At 43.1% G+C, this 17,790-nt stretch overlaps 1 protein-coding gene and 1 long non-coding RNA gene across 4 annotated transcripts in view; one reads left to right on the top strand and one right to left on the bottom strand.

The window, feature by feature from the left end:
• LOC114029523 (tumor protein p73) overlaps positions 1–17,790 on the top strand; it is a 208,105-nt gene that overhangs the window by 20,573 nt on the left and 169,742 nt on the right. The window contains exon 1 of one of the 3 annotated variants that reach the window (XM_027844000.1): positions 9,904–9,947. The exons of the other annotated variants lie outside the window; for them this stretch is intronic. The gene's annotated coding sequence lies outside the window, so the exon portion shown is untranslated. Of the gene's footprint in view, positions 1–9,903; positions 9,948–17,790 lie in introns of those variants that run through there. 3 annotated transcript variants of the gene reach the window in all.
• LOC114029524 overlaps positions 10,199–17,790 on the bottom strand; it is an 11,212-nt gene continuing 3,620 nt past the window's right edge. The window contains exons 3-4 of the long non-coding RNA XR_003567500.1: positions 17,029–17,113; positions 10,199–10,918 (exon numbers count right to left, since the gene is read on the bottom strand). This is a non-coding gene — a long non-coding RNA (uncharacterized LOC114029524). The remainder of the gene's footprint in view (positions 10,919–17,028; positions 17,114–17,790) is intronic.

The following is a 17,790-nucleotide window of genomic DNA, read 5'->3' as shown; positions in this document are numbered from 1 at the left end:
ATCTATCTATCTATCTATCTATCTATCTATCTATCTATCTATCTATCTATCTATCTATCTATGTTTCTACTTATGTGTATATATATATATATGAATATATGTATGTATCTAGATTATTCCAACAGTCTTGGTGCAGCTAAAAGTTTTTGCATTAAGAGTTTCAGCATACCCCGTATAGGTACGTGTCATCTCCCCTTCTAAAATTTAAGCTCTTTGAGGGCAGGGACTGTTTCAACTTTGCCTTTGTATCCCTGGAGTTGAGTCTAGTGCTTGGCACTTAGTAGGTGCTTAATAAATGCTTGTTGATTGATTAAGAGGCAATAGAAAGAACTCTGTAACTTCCTTGCAATCTATTTTTTATACTTACTTTAATTGCAAATACAACAGAAAAAAATGTGTTTTAGAAAAAGCTCTTTATAATAAGGAATCTGAGAACTCCTCCTTTTGGCAGGTAGTCTTGGCAAGCTTCCCAGTTCCTACTCCACCATCTGGGGAAGAGTTGGTCCCTAGCTCATGGCTGGGGTTGGGCTCTCCCCCCCACCTCTCCTTCCCAGGTGGTCATTCTGCCATTGTTTCCACTGCTGGAGAAGCCTCTATGAAGTAAGGAAGTTAATTATCAGAACTCCTACCCCCACCCCATGGGAGCCCTAGAAAAATGGAAGCTGTCTGGGATTGGCCAGCTGGTTCTCCAGGAAAGCAGCCTCTCACTGGAGCCACATGGGACCAGGGAGGCATTAAGTTATCTTTGTAGGAAGGTGGATTTGCAAGAGTCACTTGCCAGATGGAGCTGCGAGCAAGCAGCTCAAGGTCTGAGGGCTTTGAGGTTTGGGAGTTTCATCTCTTGGGCCCATGTAATATGAGGTGAAGAGAACAGCAGAACCCCAGCCGAGCCCTTGTCAGAAATAGATTGGAGGTCCCCACGTGCCCTGCCCTCCTTGCCTCAGAACCAGCTTCTCCTGTCCAGCAGCTTCTGTCTGTCAAATGATCTGGCTGCCTTGGGGATGAGCCCAGGCATCCGAGTTAGTCCAAAACGTCTTTTCAGAGGCATCCATGGCACTAGTGATGTTCAATTTGATCCAATTCAACAAGTGATTATTTATTAATATCTTCGGTTTATACATCATCAACATTTCTCCCTGTGACCTTCCTCTTACCCGTTCTCAGGAGTCTTCCCTTATGATCGTAACAAAAATAAGGAGAAATAAAAAAAAGTTAAACAAAACTGGGCAATATACCTGGAAAGTGACGATCTATACAGTATTCTACCTGTGGTCTCTCACCTCTGCAAAGAAGTAGAGGGAAGTATCTTCTCTTATCTTGTCAGGGTCAAGAACCAGAGCTTATGGAGTACCTACTGTGTGCCATCTGCTTCATTAGGCACTGTGGATTCGAAGATGGGGAAAAATAAACACAGGCACTTCACTATCCCCTCAGAAATAACATGTTACTTTGTGTATATTTTGTATCTATTTCTACATGAACACATGTTATTTCCCTCAATAGATAGAATGTAAGTACCTTGAGGGCAAGGATTGATTCATTTGTGTCTTTGTATCTCCAGGACTTAAAACAGTGCTTGGCACATAGTAGGTGCTTTATAAATATTGAGTGATTGGTTGATTTGATTGCCACCAATGGGAACTCTGCCTATCCTTTTCAAATCCCAGCTACAAGCTCACCTTCTACAGGAAGCCTTTCCTGATCCCTCTTAATGCTAGGGGCCTTCTATCTGCAATTATCTCCAGTTCATCCCCTATAAAGCTTGTTAGTACTGAGCCATTTGCATATTGTCTCTCCCATTAGCTCCCATTGTGAGCTCTTTCAGAGCAGGAATCAGCTTTTACCTTTCCATAACCAGAGCTTCGTACGGTGATTGGCACATAGTAGGTGTTTAACAAAAGTTTACTGACTGACTGGCTGACTGATTTTAGTCCAGGTGTGTGGTAGAAAATAGCATTAGTGGGGGCTTGGAGCAAGGGGGTGCCAAGGGTGTGGTCAGTGGGATGGGTTAAAGAGAGAAGATGGCTCACCCTGGGCTTAGAAGCTTTTAAAACGTGGCACTTAGTTCTCATAAGCCCCCAGCTGTTCAATCAGAAGTATTTTAAGATGTCCCCAGCTCCTGGAATGGGATGGGGCTAATTCATAGAATCTTAGAGCTGGAAGGGACCTTAGGAAGCATCCTGTCCAACGCCCTTTTTTGACAGATGAGGAAGCCATCCGCCTCATGCCTACATTGCTGGATTCTATATTTGAACCAGACATTCTTAGCTAAAAGTAACATTGCCTAGCATGCTGGACAGAGCTCAGGAATCTCTAAACAGGGTGCTGACCCAGGAATTCCTCCTGGAAAATGGCATCAGAACCCGTGGAGAAGACCTGGCTCCTTTCAGATCTTACCTTGGGCTTTCCTGGCTGCTCCAAGGACCTGATGTGTGAGATGCCAATTCAGCTCAATTTAACGAGTATTGATTAAGCGGGTCCAAGGTGCACAATAAATGCTTATCAAAACTGATGGCGTTGTGCCAGGTTCTGGGGTAACAAAGACAATAAATGAACCAATCTCTGACTTCAAGGAGTTTATAAGAGAAATACAGGTTTGTATACATGAGTGAATGTGTCCTAGTTCGAGGAGGATGGCTTTAGTGACGCCTGAGGGAATCAGAGGGGGGGTGGCCTCACAGAGTTTGGACCATTGAGTTAACCCTTGAAAGAAGTTAAGGATTCTAAGAGTCAGTAGTAAGGAGGAGGGGCATACTAGGCCTGAGTACAGTCATGCAAATGCACGGAGAAGAGAAATGGAATGTGGAATTCTGGGAAGAGGAATGCCGTACATTGGAAATTATGCTCAATTTGGAGTCAGAGGACATGGAAATCCCAGCTCTGCTGCTTACCTGGTGTGGACCATGGGCAAAACATTTGACCTCTCTTTTATCCCCAGTTCTTTTCCTCCGAGATTGCCTCTAGTTTATCCTGAATGTATCTTGTCTGTGCATAGTTATTTACATATTGAATCTTGCATTAGAATGTGAGCTCCTTGAGGATAGGAATAATTTATGCCTTGCTTCGGATCTCCCATCCAGTGCCCGGTATGTGGTAGACACTTAATAAACGCCTGTTGACTAATTGACTGTCTAACTGACCTCCCAGTTTCCTTCTTTACCAAATGAGTGGTTTGGTTGAGATGACCTCTTTAAATCTCTTATTTGGGCCCTCTGGGAAACCCTGGTCTCCTCCTCAGCCTTCCACACCAATACTGAGTTTGGTGCTACCCCTCTTTCCCAGCAAGGGGGAACCTCCTTTTTAGCCTTAGGTGATCACCACCAGCAGATGATAAGCCTCCTTCGAGGCAGGGGAAGAATGGGAAATTTTTGTGCGCCCACCTCCTCCCCTTCATTCCGGTATTTCCTCCCATCCAGGGCTGTATCTAGGGTGTCTGCCCACCCCATCTCTTCCTAGGTCCAGTCCTCAATTTGAAATCATGTGCTCTTCAGCACGATGTAAAAGAAAACTCATCAGATGTGGAGTCAGGGAACCTGAATCCCCTGAAAACTAGCGTTGCTACTTCTGACTTTGTGTGACCTGGGACAGCCAAGGCATAGGAGCACAGGAACAGAGATTTAGAGCTGGGGGAGGAACCTTAAGGGGTCATCTAGGCCAACTCCATCCTTTTAGAGATGAGGAATCTGAGTCAATGCTTAAAGAAATTAATTCAGGCTATTCACCAAAAGTTCAAATACCAAAGCTTAATACCTTGACCACATAACTAGAAGGTGGGACTCGAAAGATTGAAAGCAAAAGGAGAAGGGGACTGCAGAGGGTGATATGGATAGATGGTGTCACGGAAGGGACAACTGTGAGCTTGGACAGGCTTGGGAGATGGTGGAGGGTAGAAAGGTCTGGTGTGCCATGGGCAGGAAGTCACGAAGAGTCAACAAGACACGAGCGAACACCAAGAACAGTCTGAGACTGAGACATAGGCCTGACCTGCCTGTGGTCACACGGGTAGCCAGGGCAGGGCTAGGATTGGCACTCAATGCCTCTGACTACAAGCACTTTTTTCTAAGGGGAAATCCTTTGTTTTTAGTTAAAAAAAAATGGAGAGCTAGTATCCTTTATTTGAAAGAAGGCATTCTTTAGACACAAGGACTTGGGTTTGAATCCTAGCTCTGCCAATCACTTCCTGTGTGGTAAGTTATTAAATCTAAACCTCTCTGGATCATGGTTTCCCCATCTATAAAGTGAGAGAGTCGAAGTAGATGATCTTTTGAGGCTCCCTTCAACTTTAAACCTGTGATCCTTCTTTCTGTTGTTCCAATGCTAGGTGTCGCCATAGCTCAGAAAGCTCTAGGACTGACCTTAGGAAGCTAGTTTTACTAGTTGTGTGATCCTGGGGAAGTTGCTTAACCTCTGTCTGCCTCAGTTTCCTCTTCTCTAAAATGGGCATAATAACAGAACCTGCTTCCCAGGATTGTTGTGAGAATACAATGAGATGATTTTTTGCAAATTTTAAAGATACATACACATATGTACACATATACATACATGTGTGTATATGTGTGTGTATATATACATATGTGTATGTGTGTGTATATATATGTGTGTGTGTGTATATATATATATATATATAGTTATTGTTATTCAGTAGTCCTGACTCTTCATGACCCCTTTTGGGGATTTCTTGGCAAAGATACTGCAGTGGTTTGCCATTTCCTTCTCTAGCTGATTTTACAGATGAAAAAATTGAGGCAAACAAGGTTAAAAGTGATTTGCCCAGGGTAACACAAATAGTAAGTATCTGAGGCCAGATTTGAATTCATGAAGATGTATCTTTCTGATTCCAGGCCGGCACTCTCTCTACTCACTGCACAACCTAGCTGTATCTCTGTCTGTCTCTCTCTCTCTTTAAAGTTCTTATTGGTGTCTTTTGTTTTTTACGTTGTTATAATTTTCTGTAGTATTCCATCCCCACCTCCCAGAGAACAATCCTATAGCACAAGTAGTATTTTTTAAAGACAAAAAGAAGGAAGGGGAAAAAGTCAGCACACTCAATCAGTACATTGAAAAGATCTGAAAACATGTGTAACATATAACATCTCCGGACCTCACACCTCCATGAAGGCCTTGCTTGGGGATGTCCTCTCATATCTTTTCGTTTGCATCCTGCTTAATCTTTATCATTTTGTTAATTCACTTTTAATATTGTATATGAATAGTTTTTCCATTTACACTGCTGTAGTTAGATAGTGTATGTTATTTTCTTAGCTCTGATTACTCCACCCTGCATCTGTTCATGAAAGTCTTTCTCGATGGGCATCTACTTTGTTTTCTAATTATTCGCTCTCCCAAAAAGGGTTCCTCTAAGTCTTTGGTGTATATGAGCACTTTCTTCTTATCAATAGCTTCCTTGGGTGTATAAGGTTAGAAAGGGAGTTTCTAGATGGTGCAACGGATAGAGTGCCTCAACCTGGGGTCAAGAAGATTCAGCTTCTTGAGTTCAAATCTGGCATCAGACCCTTATAAGCTGTGTGAACCTGGCAACCCAACAAAGTGAGTTCCTGGTAGAACTGTGACTTTTTAGTCACTTTATTTGCATAATTCTTTCATTTGTTAGAAAATCCTCTGCAAATATTCTGAGAACTGTTTGTTCATATTGTTTGATCACTTGCCACTATCCCTTTCTTAGGACTTTGTGTGTGAGCCTGCTTAACTTAAGTACAATTTTGTGAGTTAAGACTGTTATTACTCAATGTGAAACTGGAACTTGGCAGCTCCTGAGCACCACCCCTTCCATCTCAGACATACCCAGAGTGAAGCAATGAGGGTATATATTGGATGGCAATTAGAGAATTCCACTGCAGTTCCTGGCTCCTGCAGCATTTTTTAAAATAGCTTAGCCCCTCTTCTTTCGACTCGGAGATGTAGGCTCAGCAAACATCTGTGAGTGTCTCCCTCTTCCCAATCCAAACCAACAGAAAGACGTTGGAATGCACCAAGGTTATTGTTCACACTTGAATTTCCTACCCTAGGTTCTAAAAAAGTCTTCTACCACCAGGTTTTAAAGCAGAGAAAAGGACATTTGTACAATTAGTTAGCTGACTACTTTTTTTTATAAATAGTGTTTTATTTTTTCTAATTGCATGTAAAGATAGTTTTCAACATTCTTTTTTTTTTTAATAAGATTTTGAGTTCCAAATTCTTCTCCTTCCTTTCCCTCTCTCCTCCCCAAGATGGTAAACAATCTGATATAGGTTACACATATGCAATCACATTAAATGTATTTCCACATTAGTCTGACTACTTTTTTCTAAAATTATTTTCGATGATCAAACATTTATACTTCCAGGTCCCCTCCCTCTCCCCCTAAACAAACAAACAGACCCTTGTAACAAGTAAACATAGGTGGTAGCTGTATGGTGTGATGGATAAAGCAAATGCCTTGGAGTTTGGAAGACCTGAGTTAAAATGTGGCCTAAGATATTTACTTTCGGTGTGACACTGAGCAAGTCACTTAACCTCAATTTCCTCATTTATAAAATGGAATAAAAATAGCACCTACTTCCCAAGATCAAATGAAAAAGTATCTGTAAAGCATCTAACACATAGTAAGCACTTAATAAATTCTTGTCTTTTCCCCCACAAAACTTAATGTTTTCAAAGTGTTTTACATTTATTATCAAACATACATACATACATAGACACACAGCCCATGTTACAATCACTCCTCTGTCCCTGGAGATGGAGGTGGGATGTCTCTTTAGTTAAAGCCTTTCCATATCTCCCTTAGACCTTGAAGTTAGACTCAAACTAACTTTCCCTAGCAGAGGAGAGTCAGAGTTCCATGCCTTTGTTTCTGAAAGAGAGGAAGGAGGAATAGAGAAGAGGGAGGAAGAGAAAGGAGGAGGGGAGAAAGAGGAGGGAAGAAGAAAGGAAGAGAGAGAGATAGGAGCTGGGAGGGGGAAGGAGGAGGAAGGGGAGGAAGAGAGGACAGGGGGATAAGGAAGAGAGCAAAGGGGAGGGGGGAAGGGAGAGAGAGAAGAGGGAGGTAGAGAAGGATGAGGGAGGGAGAGGCAGAGAGAGAGAGAAGACGAGATGAGAAGAGAGAGAGGAAGAGAGGGAGAAAAAAGAAGAAAGAGGAGGGAAGAAGAAAGGGGGAGGAAGGGAAATGAAGAAAGACATAGGAGAGGGTGGAGGAAAGGGGAAGAACAGAGAGAGGGAGAGGACAGGACTGGCAAGAGGGAAGGGAAGTGAAGGGGATCCTTCTGTTATTGCATAGAGAGTGCTGTGCTGGGGGATTAGAACTTTAAGTTGATGGTAGCTCCATTTCGAGAATGAGTCTTGCTCAATAGTTCTTTGGGCATTTGAGGCTGGCTTCCAAAGCCTTATGTGGCTATACCAGCATTTAGCACAGTACCTGGCACATAGTAGGTGCTTAATAAATGCTAGTGTACTGAGTCTACCAAGACTAGCTATATGGTGGAATCACCACATAGATAATCCTTGTGAAGGACTGGAATACCTCAGTTGGGAAGGGAAGAGATAAGGGAACAAGCATTTATTAAGTGCTTGCTGTGTACCAGATACTGTGCTAAGGACTTTATAATTATTACCTCTTTTGATCCTCACAATAATCCTGGGAGGTAGGTTTTGTTATTATCCCCATTTTTCAGATGAGGAAACTTGAGTGTTGGATGGAAAAACTGAAGATCCCTGCTTCAATAGGGCAGGAGTCTCTGAATTTTAGATAGCAACACCCTTCCTTTTAAGGAGTTTTTAATCTCCTTTGCCAATTTTTCTTTTTTTACTATGAACTTAGCACTCATCTACAGACACAAACATTTCAATGCATGAAGAACAAGAAAGAGAATTGTACATGAAACTATCAACTTCTGTTACATCATTTGATTTTTAAAAAAAGATACATATATAAACTTTAATAGGATGGTAAGAAAATTGCTTTTTTTATGCCCACTTTAATATTCCTTTTGTTTTAGTCAATGTATTTTTTAAAATATTTCATAAAAGAACCCATATAAGTAATTTTAGCTTGTATTTTATTCAGGTAAAATTAAAAATCGATTATACATTTTATAACCACAGAAACTCATTTTAAACATATTGTAAAATAACGCAGACAGTACGTTAAAAATCTCTGTGATGACTTTACCGTCTTAGGATCGTGGATTTCATGCTGGAAGCAACTTTCTGGGTTATTTATAAAGTCCTCTCCTCTCATTTTTAAAAAAAAATCTTTTTCCTCTCATTTTTATAGTTAAGGAAATGGGGCTGGGGGACGATGTTGGGGGAGGGGCGGTGGCAGTAGGGGATCTCGGGGGGTGGGCATGAAGGGACTTCCCCAAGGTAGAGTGTAAAGTATGAATTCAAACCCTGGTCACTTGGACTTTGGATCTGGGACTTTCCCGCTGTACTACACTAGGTAGAGAGAACAAGGGTGGTAGACTCCCTGTCTGCCCTCCAATTTTTAAGCCTCTTTAGAGCATTAGATACATGGGACCAGGTCGCTCATGGGAATTCTGATGCCCTGGACCTGATATCTTCCTTTACCTTAGAGGTGGGCAAGTTGAGGGAAGGGACAATGGGAGGCATGGGAGGGCTAGGTTAGGGGCCTCGAGGAGGGTCTCAGGGAGCAGAGGCACTTGGGCATCTTGGAGAACCTCCAGAACACCTGCGTCTTCAGGGGACAGATAGGGCCTCTGGCCCCACCCACCATAGGGCAAGACTGGTTGTGGGCCCCATTCAGTATCAGTGTGATATCTTATGAGTATATGGCCCGTCTGACGAATCGGGGAGGAGATCGGTCCCCAAGTGGCACAGACAGCCACCAGTCCAGTCTCCTCCATTAGAATGTAGTGCCTGTTTTTGCCTTTCTTTGTATCCCCACACATAGTAGGCACTTAATAAATCGTTTACTTATTTGTAGCTTTGCGCCGCCGGCATGTCAAATAGTGCCTGACAATTCAAGTCAGCATGCTTTTACTCATCGAGAGCCTACTAGGTGCCACTAAGCATGCTTTGTTTATTGATTGACTGAGGGAGGATTGGCACCCTGCTGGTTACCAACAACAGCATTATTCACCCCTTCTACCCTGCCCCTCCACCCCACCCCCTCTTCCCAGTCCACACCAGCTGTAGTTAATTCTCTTCCTCCGTAGTTTCACTTTCGTTGACAGATTCGAATTTTCTTTTCATTGAAAAAACGGATACACTTAAGCTGGAATTGTTTCCCAAAAGACTCAATCATCTTGGCCAGTGCTTCCCGGTCTCCCTTCCTTCTCCCCCGTCTTCTCCCCCTCCCCCTCCCCCTTCCCCTCCCCCTATAGGGAATGCCTCCCAGGGTGTGGAAGACTAATCCTGAAAATCTGCCGAAGTTTTGTTGACTTTTCTTCCAGATGCTTCAGTCTTTAAACGAGGCCCCGATGGCCCTCATTTGTTGGGTCCATTGGACAAAAAGCTCATAGGATCATTAAGTAGGGACCCCAGACACCATCTAGTCCATCCTCCTCATCCTGCCGTGGAGGAAACTGAGGGTGGGGGAGGTTAAGTGATTTGCCAGGGATCACACAGCAGCTGGTAAGCAGCAGGATTTGAACCCAGCTCCGTGATTCTTCTTTTCATTCTTAGCAGACAGCAAGTCCCTACCCCTTTTGGCAGAAACCTGCCTACCCTCACTCCCCCAGCCCCAGAAGCCAGCCCGGGGCTTCCCCAGGGCTAGTGGCCTCTCCCTGCCCTACTTGAGCTCCCGTACTGTTCCGGGAAATGGAGCAGCCCCAGTTCCACTCTCTCACATATCTTTGGGCACTCCAATGTCATCTCCTAGGAGACAGGGACGCTGCCTGCTGGGGGAGCAGTAAATGTCTCTTCCCTCTCGGGCCTCCAGTCTCTGCCAACGGACCTCAGGGAACTCCACTCGCCACTGAGGCGCGCTGAAGGTAGGAAAAACTGGAGGTGATTGTGTTCTTTGCTTCCCTCACCCACTCTTAATCTCAACCAAAAGAAATGGCCAAGATTCTGGGCACTTTTCTTCCACCATCTGGCCCTATGGGAGGATGCCTTTGGAGTTGGTCTGTCCCAGTTCTAGAAGGAACAGGGAAGAGGGCCACAAGTACCTGCTCCCTTCTGCTCTGGTCTGTAGGGGCAGAGACTGGGCACTAGAATCTGCCACAGCCTTGGCTGGGACTGGTGCCTGGTGCCTGGCAGAGAGAGTGGGGCTGGGTGGGGACTATTCCCCAGAGCATACAGAGTTGTTCAATGCAATACACACTTATTAAGTGCCTACTGCACGCTGTTAAGCACTTTGAATACAAACAGGAAAGCAGTCCCAGCCCTCAAGGGGCTTGGATTCTAATGGAGGAAGCAGGGGTAACCTGGGGAGAGAGAAATACTTCACTGTACTAAATAAAGGCTTACAGAATCGTGGCTTTAGAGATGGAAGGGTCTTTATCAACCAGTTAAGTCCAACTCCCTCAAGTTCCAATTAAGGAACTGAGACCCAAGGAAGTTTAGCCATTGGCCCAAGTTTACACAGGGAGTAAACTTCCACGGGGAGGACCCTGGAACCCAGGCCCTGGGTCCTCTGAGCCCCGATTTGGTGCTTGTACCATGCTGCCTTTAAGGAATAGATTGAGTTCAACTATCTCTACTCCAAGAATCTTGGTTATAAGAAGCCAAAATCACAGGCTTTAGAGCTGGGATGGACCTTAGGGATTATTTCATTCAACTCCCTTTTATATGGAAGAGGAAGTTAAGACCCCAATATTAAGTGACTTGTCCATAGTCACCCAGCTAAGATGTGGCAGAGTCAAGATTCGAACTCAGGCCCTCCAACTGCAATTCTAGATCTCCTTCCATCCAAAGGTTCTCACATTGAACTCTTCCCTGGTGGTTTTCTTGAAGATAAAATCTGGAAGAAAAGGAGAGGATTTTGCCATGGTTGATGTCCACAGGCCCCAGTGAGCATGGTTCTGTATCTGGAGCCCCTGGATCTAGGATGATGAGATACCAGCAGGGTCAGGGAGAGGAGAGAAGTGTTTTGGGAGTGCTTCTTCCAGATTGGATTCCCTTTGCAGCTTCTCCCCTTCCTGTCAAAGGATGGGGGAAAAGTTACAGACAGACCCAAAGCAGACAGGAAGCTGCCCTTGTGAATAAGGGAGCTGCTCACTGTATGTTTCCAAGAGCTTGATCAATTTGTTTCAAGTACTTCTTTCTCGTGAGTCCAAGTCAATATCTAGTGGTTGTCCTGGAAAGATTCAATTCAATTTAACTGGTATTTTTTTTTCTGGAGGATCTCTAGTGACAGGGAGCTCACTACCTCCTGGGGCAACCCATTTCATTTTTGGATCCATCAGTCAAGCAAAGTATGTGCTATGGACCAGGCAGTGTGCTAGGTGCTGGGGGGACACAAAACCAGAAAGGAAAACCCCTACCCTTCAGGAAATTATAATAGATGGAGGAAGTGAGAGGGAGAAACAACATAAATGCAGTTAGGTAAATGCAAAATACGTGCAAAATAAGTTCATAGGGTGGGGGAGGGGGAGAGAGGAATCATTAACAATAGGGAACATCAGGACAGCTTTCTAATTTTTTGTGTTCAGTCATTTTCAGTCATGTCTGCCTCCTTGTGACCCCCTTTTTTGGGAGGGGAGTTTCTTGGCAAAGATACTGGAGTGGTTTGCCATTTCCTTCTCTAGTTCATTTTACAGATGAGGAAACTGAGGCAAACAGGGTTAAGTGACTTGCCCAGGGTTATCCAGCTAGGAAATGTCTGAGGCCAGATTTGAACTCAAGAAGATGAGTCTTCCAGACTCCAGGGCTGGCATTCCATCCACTCCATCACCTAGCTGAGCTACCAAGTAAGATTATCATTTATATAATACTTTAACATTTGAAAAGCACTTCATATTATCATATTTGATCCTTAGAACAGCCCTTGAGGTAAAAACTATTATTCCCATTTTACAGATGAGGAAACTGAGGGGAAGTGACAGGATATCATCACAGCAATGATAAGTGTCTGATGTAGGATTAGAATTTAGGTCTTCCTGAGTCCTGTCCCAATGTTCTATCCACTGTACCAGCTAGCTATCCTGAATAGTGTAGGGGAAATCAAAGAGCATTGGTAAGAAGGAGGAAAAGTATTCCACGGCATAGGAGGCAGACAGCTTGTGCCAACACTGATCAAAAGTGGAATGTTGTGTGAACAGAACTGGAATGGAGACTGCATGAGGGGTTGGGATATGAAGCTAGGTTGGAGGCAGATTGTTAATGGTTTTAAGTAGCAAATGAAAGGTGTCTTCTTTTATCCTAGAGGCAATAGGAGCCATTGAAACTTCTTGAGGGGGAGAGTGAGGTGGTCAGATCTTTGCCTTAGGAATGTTCCTTTGGTCACCATGGGGAGGATGGATTAGAGAGGGAAGGGGTCAGAGGTAGATGTTCTTTCATCCTACCCGTGATAGCAGCCTTGTTGGTCCTGGGCTAAATCCTGCCCTCTCCTCCCTGACATCTGTGCAGAAGCTTCTTATTTTGGTGACCTACCAGTTCGTGGATTACTTGGTTTTCAGACTATTATCTTAAAAATAAAGAATTTAGAGAATTTTTGTTTCTTTGGTTTTCTATCTACCAATATTTACTATACTCAAAATTAAGAAGGCTTAATGTTATCATGAAAATTGTGTTGAGTTTGAAGATCCTGTGAAAGGTCTTGGGGACCCCACCTTCTACCGCAGGGTCCCTGGATCACACTTTGAGAACCACTGCCCTGGAGACCACCGGCAGTCAGTTCATTGACCTCAGTGTTGGTTGGCCACTTGTATCTCTCTGCTTCCCCTCCAAAGCTTCCTGTCAAAAACCAACGAACGAATCAATAACAAATAAAAATAAATCCTATTTGTCATCCCCTCTGCCCCTTCCACCAATGCCTTGGTTTTGGGAGTTAAGTAGGCTGTGCAGGTCCAATGCAGACATATTGGAGGACTGAATGGGATGCCAAATGTGATGCCCACCCTTAGAGGAGTCAGTGTAGTTTCATGGAAAGGGTCCTGTACTGTCTGGAGACAGTGAGTTCTGGTTTTCTGATTTACTGCTGTGTGACCTTGGAAAAGTTACTTATACCCTGTCTAGGCCTGTTTCCCTATTTCTAACGGGATTCTGTTGGATTCAGTACCCTCAAGATCCCTTCTGCTTCTAATGATTATAGAAAGCACCCTTTTCCTTAGACAGAACAAGGGCAGAGTAAGGTTACTGGCCATACTGTTGGCAGGGCTATTTGCCCAACTCCAGGGAGAGGTAGCTAGGCTGAGGACACTGTGTCCTCAGGGTCCTTAGAGTTCCTAAAAACCTCTGGAAGGTTCAGGGGGAGATCCAGGAGTGGAGAAGATTAGGACCAGGTGAATCTATCCCATGCTTCCAAAAGTCTAGTCTTGCTTCTCACTATAAACCCTACAGTTAATGCTGATCACTTACACCTGGGATTTGAGATCATAACAAGAGCTGATGATTACATAGCTGTGTAAGGTTTACAGAACTTTAGCAACATTATCTCCTTGGATTTTCTCAAGAACCACCACTACCCAGTGAGGTCAGAATGAGGTTGGTTTTTTTTTTATCCTCATTTCACAGATGAGGAAACTGAGCTTTAGAAAGATTAAGTAATATGTCCAAATTTGGTCATACAACCAATAAGTCAGGCCTCTCTTCTGATTCAATGACTACCATTCTTTCTTTTAAAAAAATACTATTTTATTGATTTTTCATTTATTCATATCTTTTATATCTTATTTTTATTGATATAGTTTGCTCTTCCCTTTCTTTGTGAATAAATGCTTTGCATGTACTTAAGTATTTACTACATCTTACTCATTTATTAGTTCATATCTCATCTCATTTTATTAACATCTTGTTTTTACATTCCTTTCTGAATATATGCTTTGTATATAGTTCAGTCCTTAATAAATTTTCTCATTCATTCCTTAGTTCATATCTCATCTCATCTTGTTTTATTAACATCTTGTTTTTACATTCCTTTCTGAACATATGCTTTGCATATAAGATTTTTACTATTTTTATTTATTCATTCATGTCTTTTATATCTTTTCATTGATATCTTGTTTACCTTAATTTCTGAATATATGCTTTGCACATAGCAAATGCCTGATAATTTTTTTCATTCATCCATTCTTATCTGTTATATCTTATTTTTATTAATATCTCCAGTTTTTAACCTTCATTTCTTAATCTCTCTTTCTCCTGTCTGGCCAGTGTGTTTTCCCTTATTACAGAGATTAAAAAAGAAAAAGAAACCAACTGTATTTGTCTTTGAGCAAAGTCAATCAAATGCACCATTCATTTCTGACAATATATGCAATATTCCACACCCATAGTCTTTAGCTCTGCAAAGTAGGGAGAAAGATGTATTTTTTTCAACTCTTCTCAGGGGTCAAACTCTTTTTATAACACTGATCAACCAATTAACATATGTTAAGTCCCTACTATGTGCTAGTCATAGTGCTAAGCACTGGGGATAGAAAAGGAGTCAAAAGCCTTCATGGAACTTACAATCTAGTGGAGGAGAGACAATATGCGAAGAAATGAATCAGACAAACTGTATATCCCATAAATAGGAAACTCTATAGGTGCTAGAATTATGAGGTGTTGGGAATGACTTCCTGTAGCAGACAGTATTTTACTTGGAGCTTAAAGGAAGCCAGGGCCAGAAACTAGAGACCCAGGAAAATCAACCTTGTTTTTGAATTCTTGGACTTTGTTTGGACTTCAGAAAATGATCTGATTTAAAGGCTGGGCCAAGGCAAGCCAGCCCAGACCTCCTGCATCACCCTTTCGGCTTTCTGGGTCATCTGAGCGGAAGCTTTTCCAAGCTGCCGTGGGTAATAGATTAATCAGCACAGGGTAGATGAGGCAGATTTGTCCTCTCCCTGGGTGACGTGTCCAAGAGGGTTGCCAGTGAGATATGACCCAAGGAGTTGGTTCCTGGCCAAAGGTACAGACAGCACCTGCCCTTGGAGGTGGTCATGGTTGGAGAAGCAAGGTTCTGAGAAGGGTGTGGGGGATGATCAGGCATCAAGGAGGGGGACAGAAGAGGAAGAATAGCTTGTATCCTGAAAATGCCTTCCTCTTTTGGTAGGAAACATTCAGGAAGTGATGAATTCCTTCTCACTAAAGGCCTTCAAACAAAAGCTAGATGCCCACTTTCCAGGGATGCTGCAGAGGGATTTAGGGATAACTTGGACTCAGTGATCCTTGAGGTCCTTTCCTGCTCTGATATTCTGTGGGCACTCTTAACCAGATCTGACCTCACATAGGGGGAGAAAAAGGTCTACACCTGTGGTTTATTGGTCTGTGGAATTGCTTGATGGAGAAATCCCTCCCTTCCAATGCAGCTGGGCACCTTCTCTACAACTCAGAATCTTAGCTCAGAGATAGTACTTAAAACCAGGTTCTATCAGAGACACATTGGCTGGATTATTCATGTTGGTGTCCTGACATAGAGGAAACTTATCCACTGGAAGAGAGAGAGAGAGAGAGAGAGAGAGAGAGAGAGAGAGAGAGAGAGAGAAGGAGGGAGGGAGGGAGGGAGAGAGAGAGACAGAGAGAGAGAGACAGAGAGAGAGTGAGAGAGAGAGGGAGGGAGACAGGCAAACAGACAGACAAGAGAGGGGAGAGAGAGAAAGAGAGATGTAATTCTAAAATTTTGGGTCTCAACTCCCCTTTGCACTATCAAAAAATTTTGAGAACCCCCTCAAGAACTTTTGTTCTTGTGGGTTGCATCTATCAATAGTTACCATGTTAGAAACTTGTGTTTTACATATGTCTTTAGAATCACTGAGCAAACTAGTGGAGGTATTGGGGGTGGGGATGGGCAAGAGGAAGGAGAAATTATGCAACTATGTACCTATGAAGGAAGATGCTATCTGCATCTGGAGGAGAAACTGAAAAATAGAAGTATGTATAGTATGGTTTTACATACATACTATATACATACATATATATGTGTAAATATATATCTACACATACATGTTTGTGTCTAATGGTATCTGGGGAGAGGGAAGTAGTTTTATTATATATTTAAAAGGAAAAGTAAGTTGTATGTGATAGATCTACAGTTTCATGTGCAATCCTCTTTTTTTCTATCCTATTTTGTTGTGGAAATTTTGGTTTTATTTCTTAAGTTCAGAATGAAAAAAAAGAGAGACTGTGTACCTTCTGGTCAAGGTTTGAAATGCTCTAGTGTAATTTTGAGGGGAAAAGAAGGGAGAAGCAGATTGAGGGCATCAATCTACCTTTATCTGTCTTCCACAGGGTTTACCACAATGCTTTGACTCAAAGCCCTCTAGGTCCCCACGTGCAGCCCTTTGATTAAATCCGAACTTCACAGAGCAAATCCCCTTAATAAAAGGATTTGTTCTGTAAAACTTAGACTCAGTCAAAGGCCCCACCCGAGGACCTAGAAGGCCACATGTGGCCTTGAAGCTGCAGGTTCCCCACCCCTGGCTTATACCATATGAGGCCTGGTTGAAGGAGTTAACCACCAGAAGAGAAGAGTCAGAGGGGACATGCCAGCTGTGTTTAGGTATTTAAAGGGCAGTCATTTGGAAGAGGCATTAGCCTTGTTCTGTTGGACCCTGGGGAGCAGGACCAGGAGCAGGGTGGTAAGTTGGAGACAGGTAAATTTGGTCTAGATGTCAGGAAAAGCCTCCCAACAACTGGAGCTATTGAAAAGTGGAATGGGCTGCTTGAGGAGCGATTTCTCCATCACTGGAGGTCTTTACATGGAGGCTAAAGGACCATTTGTTGGATGTGATCTGCGTTGGCCCACGTGGCCTCCAAGGACCCTTCTGATGCTGGTATCAGAAGCTAATATCCCCATAGGGATCGGGGAGGGGAGATCAGAAATGGTGGCAAAGACACAAAGAAATGGGGAGAGGGCTAGGATGGTGGTGATCTTGTTAACCCAGCGCTTGCGTTTCTAGGGTATCCAGTCCATTTCAGTGAACTCACCTGGAAAGGAAGGCTGGTGCGGTAGAATGTTCCATTTGAAGTCTGTCACCAAATCACTTCACCTTTAGAGCCTCAGTTTCTTTCTCTGTAAAACAGTGATTGAGCTTAGATAGCCTCGGAAGTCTCCTTTAGTTTAAAGCCATTGAGCCCACTTGTGACTCACTTTACCTGACTAAAGTTGTCTTCATAGATTTTCTTTGGGTGTCTGGAAATACCTGCTCTCTGTACAAGGATATGAATACCTTCCATAAAGGGTGAGTGAACATTGTTCTGTATTAATGGACTGCTGATTCTTTGGACCCTCACTCATAACAACCCCTTTAACGATGACCTTTTCAGAACATTGTATTCTCCTTAATATGGCAGTTGTTTTTTAAGATCCTATGTTGTACTGTTGGTTGAGCTTGTGGTCTTCTGGAGCCCCCAGATCTTTTTATATAGATCCTGTTATCCTGAACTTTTATATACCGAAGTGTTCCAGACAAAGAAGAGACATTCAGAAAGAAGAGAAACAGAGGGAGCAGATAGAAAAGTGACTGGGAACAGAGAGAAGAGCTTGAGATAGGAAAAAGTAAAGAGGAAAGAAACGGCAAAAGAAGAAAGACATACAGAGAGATTGAGAGGAAGAGAGGGAGAGAAAATCCTGACAAATAATGGTTTTTGGCTCCCTGGTATCCCTTTTTCTGAGGGCTGGTTGAGTCTCTTCTCTGGGCTTCAATCTACTTATCTGTAAAATAGCTAGCTAGATGGATGGATAGATCA

Source organism: Vombatus ursinus, unplaced genomic scaffold (genome assembly GCF_900497805.2).
Source record: "Vombatus ursinus unplaced genomic scaffold, bare-nosed wombat genome assembly UNPS02014932.1, whole genome shotgun sequence".
Taxonomy (NCBI): Eukaryota; Metazoa; Chordata; class Mammalia; order Diprotodontia; family Vombatidae; genus Vombatus; species Vombatus ursinus.
This window is presented reverse-complemented; position numbering and strand designations above follow the sequence as displayed.